The sequence below is a fragment of the Lipotes vexillifer genome, unplaced genomic scaffold, assembly GCF_000442215.2.
Source record: "Lipotes vexillifer unplaced genomic scaffold, Lipotes_vexillifer_v1.1 scaffold322, whole genome shotgun sequence".
Lineage (NCBI taxonomy): Eukaryota > Metazoa > Chordata > Mammalia > Artiodactyla > Lipotidae > Lipotes > Lipotes vexillifer.
Genome location: NW_006776528.1, coordinates 672,200 through 678,793, shown reverse-complemented (window position 1 = coordinate 678,793; position 6,594 = coordinate 672,200).

Below are 6,594 nucleotides of genomic sequence, written 5' to 3'. Positions count from 1 at the left end.
GGCCGCCTACTCCGCCGACCAGCACAGTGCCCCAAGGCCAGCGGTGGCACAGGTAAGCTCAAGGTCGCCTAGCGCCTCGAACGGAGAGACCCGAGCAGGACTCTGGGGCGGGGCTTCCCACACCTGGAAATTTGAGTTTCTCACAGGAAACTGTTTTCTTTTTCTTACCCAGAGCCTAGGGCAGAAAATGATGGATGGAGAATTTTCCTAGGCAAATTCCCCTGAGGGAGCCGGGATTTCCATCCAAAGTCCTGCTGCACATGGGTCATAAGGCCTGTCCCCTTGCCCGGTGTGGTGATGAACTGCTCCCCTGGTTTTGCACACCCTCCTCCTCCCGTGAGCTTTGCCATGGCTTCAGTTTGCAGACTCACTATTTTGGCTTTAAATTCCTTCCTCGTTTCTGTCGCTTATGGATTTCTTTATTTCGAACTCAACATGCCGTTTTAATTTTTCCTCGTTTCTGTGGCTTATGGATTTCTTTATTTCGAACTCAATATGCATTTTAATTTTTCTGTCCTATTTTATTGAGAATCTCCCTGTGTGATGCAACAGAGCGCTGGAGATCCATGGTAGCTCATTCTGTGAGTTACTTGATGGCTAGGGCATGATTATTTTTCCTCCTCTCTCTCCTACCGGACTGTGGGCTCCTTAAAGAAGGAAACTGTGCCCATATTATTTCTGGTTCTTTGCTCAGTACCAGGCACAAACACAATACGCGTGGCCTTTGCCGGGTGGATAGTTAAATGATGGAAGGTGATTATCAAAGGTTATACAGCTCTCTCCACATCTCCAGGAAGATTTCCTCAATCATTCCAAACACAAAGATATTCTTTTATTCTGAAAAATCTTCTACAGGTGATTCTGTAGCATATGTCATTATTATGACATCTATGTGCATGTGTTTCTCAACATTCTAATGTGGTCATCAAGCCAGCACCGTGTGGCAGGCCCTCAGAAGACGTGACACAAGGCCGGCACTGACCCGTGGTCCTCCAGCTGGAGGCCGTGACTTGGAAAGCACAGCTATCACATGATCGTTTGCCATGATTTCACTTATGGAGAGGACTATGTTTGTTTGGAGGAAAAGGTTCACCAGGCCTACTTGGGAGAGCAGCTAAGGCTTCAGGGAACTTGACAGGGAGAGGCTGCTGAGGCCTGAGGCCGGCCTTTTCCTGTCTGAGGCCGAGGCAGAGTGGGAGGGGAGTGGAGGCCAGGAGGGTGAAAGCCACAAGCTTGCCCCGTGCTGTCCTCGAACCTGTGCACGTGTAGCAAACATAGAAACGCAATGATGAGAGATCCATAATCACAGCCTGATATTTAATCAAACTTTCCCAGATATTAATAACTAAAGTAAAAAAGGAAGGCAAAGATATTGACCTTTTAAGTGGCACAATAAATAAATTTAACTGAATGTATATCCAAAAGTCTGTACCTAACTGAGGCAGGAGACAGGCGGGCCCCAGGCTGAGCAGTTGGAGTCTGGCCCCTGTGGACAGAGACCCCAAGATAAACATCATAGCAGGAGCAGGGAGGAGCTCCTTCCCCTAACCCCAAACCCTGGAGGAGGGGTTGACCCCCGGAGGGACTCCAAGGCAGACAGGCTTCCTGAAGAAGCGGACACCCTGGTCTCTCTCCGGTGCCTCCAGGAAGTAAACACTCCGTCGTACCATTTGTGTGAAGAGAAAATTAGCTCTCATTGGAGGGTTGGGATAAAAATATCTCCAGTCTGTAAACACATCGGTTGGGGTGTCCTGGAGGCACATGACGGGAGCACCATGGGCTGCAGTTGCCTGTCTGCCCTGCGTCTTCTCACCCCCACAGGTGCTCCTGGCTTTGCTTCAGGACAACCGGGTCGCACACGTGTCCCCAGCCCTGGAGCACAGATTAGGAAAAGTTTCTCACTTTTCTCCAGGTCAGTGGGAAAGTTCTTGAGACCAAGTGGAGAGAAAGAAAGAGCTGATCTGTTTCATCTCTCAGCGGATGTCCTTCTGCAAGGCGATGCGGAGTGATATTTATCAGCATCCCTGACCCCTGTTCCCTGGCGTCTTGGCACTCAGCCAAGCCCTGTTTCTCTGCTTTCTCAGAGAAGGTGCTGAGGCTGACACCCTGACAGGGAGCTGGGTTTCCTAATCCTTAGGGCTCTCAGCCCGGGAGAAGCAACTCATATGTCAGGCTTCTTCGTGGCCATGTTACTGTCCATCCCTGTTGGTGGTGGCATGGCTGCCTGTACGCTGGTGAATAAAGAGGTCCTGACTGATGCTGACCCTGGGCGGCGGGGGGGCTCTTTCTTTCACCCACAGCATGTATGATATCTTTGCTTAAACACACACGCACACTGACACACTCTAGCACATGGCACAGAGCCTCCTTCGGGTGAAACGTGTAAGGCCTGCTCAATCGCTTCTTAAAAAAGTTTCTCTCTGGGAAGCCACTGTAAGCCCAAACTCTAGCATTAATATGACCTTTTTTGAGTGAACCCCTACAAAGGAGAGGAACGTGCAAATAAATCAAAGTGCAGACTTTGCTTCTTAATCCAGCATAAGCAGCATGTCTGGTTGTTACCCCAGAAAAACTGGGTTCACCTCTTGGTGGGTGTGGAGCCAGAAGACACACCAAGCCAAAGAGTGGGAGGAGGGAGGATTTATTACTTGCAGCAAGTGAGGAGAGCACAGGGGATCTGCCCCGAAGCAGTATCTCCCCGAAGAGCAAAACTGGGGAATTTTTACCCTAAGGGTCACATGCATCTTCATGAAGGGGCCTGAGCAGAGGCAAACTCAGCACAGAATTGGGGCAAAGGTCAACAGAGTCCACACTTGAGGGTCCACATCATTGCTCCGTCCTCCTCCTGGGTGGGGGCCTTAGTTCCTGCAGAACTCAGAGACTGGATCACATGTTATATGTAGCCCTTGAAGAGGAAATGGGACTCTGTTCTACTACTGAGCTGTTGTTTCCTGACTGCTTTTGCTGTGTTCCCACATTCCCTTACTTCCCTGAGAGCATTGATTCCTGAGACCTGTTCAACGGCAAGCACTGCGGCCGAGATTTGATCACAAAACGGCTTCGGCCAAAAATGGCTTCTCTTATGTCTAGAAAGCCATGCCTGGTTCTCTCTCTCTCTGGGGACCCCCTACTCTATTGTTAAAGGGGGTGTCTGCTACATGCACACAAAAAAATTGTTGCCTGCCATTTCAGTAAACAAAGAATGCTGCCTGCCATTCTGGTAAACAATGAATGATGCCCAGCAGCAAGCCATCAGACACTGCAGCCCACCCTGCTGTGAGCCCTGAGAGGAACTCAGGATGGAGGAAAAAGGGATACAGGCGCTAGTTAAGGTGCACATCAAAGGACTGATTTCAATGAGCCCAGACTCTTGCATCCTCCCATACATAGAAAAGCACTAAAGTCATTAATTTGAGATGTCTGTTTATTTTTGTGATTAGCAGTCATCTTTTGATGTTTGACTACATGTGATTTTTTTTCAGCAAAAACTTCTCTACATCCTGGCTCTCCCCTACCTCTTTGGAGCAGTCCCTCAGAGCTATCTGCGAGGCTGTCTCCCCAGCTGTTGACCTCAGTAAGGTGCCGAATAAAACATAACTTTCAACTTCCAGGTTGTGCGTTTTTTTTCAGTCCACATACTGTTTCCTCAGGTTATGAGGAGGTGTCCTCCTATTCAAAAAAAACGAAGGAAGGACATTGAAGAGAAAGAGAAGATGATAGACGAGACAAATGTGCGAGAACAGAGTTGGAAATATTGCAAGAAGGTGGGACTTGAAGAGAGGGAACCTGGAGCCACAGAACCTTGGATCAACCCAGCGGGCGTGCTTTACTGGGAGGCTCTGGGATCAGTGACTTCCCTGTCAGTGGATCCCACTCTCTCCTGCCGGGAGACTGACTTCAAGTCATTGCTCTGGTGTAGAATGCACAGCAAAGGAATAGAAGCACAGTCCTGTTACTTTTTCAGAAGTTAGTCACACTGAAACTGAGCAGGACCCTGTGGGGCTCCAGGGCACAAAAGTCTTTCTGTGTCCCCCATTTCTTGTTTGCAGGAAATAGGCTTCATTCAGCCTCCAAGACCTTCCCTGAGTTCCAAAGGGCAGGTTCAAAGAGATGCTAATCAGGGAAGGGAGGGGATGCAGAGACAAGGGAGGAGCAGTCAGGAGACAATAGTGCAGCCTTGAGGCAGGGTCCTGGTGCCCCCTCAGGGGATGCACATAACAATGTCTTTGAGCTGTTTTGCAGATACTGAAACTCCCACCAGGTGGGAGAAGTTAACTGTCTGCTGCCCATAGGCACATAGACCCCAGACCAGTTGGAGCCAGGTTGATGACATTGACCCCTGATTACCTCACCACCAATTCTTCTGATTGCAGAAGAATGTCCACCAGCTGATCACACCCTCCTGTTTGAACCATTACTGTAAAAGTCCTCACTACCCCCTCCAGGCTGGGACACACAGTTTTGAGGGCATGAGCCCGCTGTGGCCCCCTCTGCCTGGCAAGGCAATAAAGCTATGCTTTTCTCCTTCACCCAAAGCTCTGTCTCTGAGATTTAATTCAGTGTCGGGGTACAGAGGCTGAATTCGGCATCAACACCAAAAGAATAAACACACTTTGATGTAAAACTCCCTCTCTGCTTCTCATTCCTTCTGACCCATCTGCAGACTTAAGTTTCTTTTCTTTCTCAAGACTTTCCAGGAATGTTATACCATTTTGCCCAATCTGAACCAAAATAGTAGGAAAGGGAAGGCGTCCAGGCAACAAACATGTATTGAGCACCTGGTATGCTCCAAATCTTTATCTCACATGATCTTCAAAATGACCATTTGAGGTGGGTATTGTTATCCCTATTTTACAGACAAGGAATCCAAGGCTTAGAGAAGTTAAGCAACTTTCCCAAGTTTACAAAAACCAAGAATTGGAATCATTGTCCTTCAGACTCCAGAGCCCATGTCCCCCCATGTTGCTTCCAGCATCTCTCCAGTCTGTTTGGAGGTGAGTTTGTTTTTGAACCCAAGTTCATGTGCTTGACGCACAGTGAGGCCAAACAAACCGAAACATTGAAGTTTGGAGCAGAGAAAGGTTTATTGCAGGCCCACGCAAGGAGAATGGGTGGCTCGTGCTCAAAACCCCCATATTCCCAGGTGGTTTGGGGGGAACAGTTTTTAAAGGCCAAACTGGGAGTGAGGGCTTCCAGGTGTGTGACTTCCTTCTGTTTGGTTGGTGGGGATGTAACAGGGCAGTGCCCCAGGAATCTTGTGCTCAGCCTGAAATTACCATCCTCCACCTGGTGGGGACCCTGGTTCCTGCTGAAGAACTCAAAGACATATTGTTACGTAAATCCCTTAAGGAGGAAACAGGACCCCGCTTTATGGAAGCACTGTGGTTTCTCAACTGCTCCCCCCTTGTCTCTGCAGCCCGCCTCTTCTCTACTTAGTAACCATTTGCATCTGTCCTTGGGAACTCAGGGAAGGTCTAGGAGGCTGAAGCCTTTTCCCTGCTGTGGACGAAGAATGTCGGCCCACCATATCAGTAAACAAAGGATGTTTTGGCCATCAAGCCCTCAGCCACTGCAGCCGCCCCCAACTGTATACCCTGAAGGGACTCAGGAGGGAGAAAAACAGGATACTGGCCCTAGATAGTTAAGGAGCATATCAAAGGAATGATTTCAATAAGTCCAGACTCTTGCATCTTCCTATATGTAGAAAAGCACTTAATTCATTAATTTGAGATGTCTGGTTTTTCTTTAATTAACAGTAATCTCTTGCTGTTCTGACCATGTGGTTTTTGTTGCAAAAATTCCTATATATCCTGGCTCTTCCTTCACCTCTTTGGAGCAGTGCCTCAGAGCTATCGGAGAGGCTGCCACCCAGGCTTAAGTGCTCAGCAAGTCCACCAAATGAAACCCAATTGTCAACTTTTAGGTTCTGCATTTTTTTTCGGTCAACACTACAAATAAGAAACAGGGGACACGGAAAGGCTTTTGTACCTGGGGGTACCCCACAGGGTCCTGCTTGATTTCAAGTCTCGAAGGAAAATTCCACTCCCCGTTTGCTACTTGATTTGCACTTTGTGTTGGTTTGAAAAGCATTGCAAATGCTTTTGCTCAAGTTTAGCACAAATATATTTAGTTCCCTGAGCTCTTTTAAGACATGTATCTCTCCTTAGTAAGCCACCATTAGAAACAAGCGTAGTTAGTTGGATAATGTGGTGATAGAAGCACAGACTCCACAGCCTTGCTCACTGAATGCGTCCAGGGCTCTGCTGCCTCTCTGCACAGGGCCAGAGCTCTCCAGAGAACAGTGAAATCATAAGGAGGAGCATATCACTTGACAGTCAAGTGCCTCCTACCCTGTCACTAGTTAGGCTCCATTCCAGGATCCTGTCTCAGCCACTAGTCATGACATGTGTACTCCATCTGTGGAGGAAAATCAATGTTTCACAACGAAGCACCTGCCTTCACTCTCATCGGAACCTCTGCTCCATACAGAATACTCATGCAGCCTTTCTCTGTGATCTTGTTCTGAGTTTCAAAAGATTCCCTCGCGGAAAAGACCATTTAACGGACAGAACGATTTCACAACGCAAACACAGG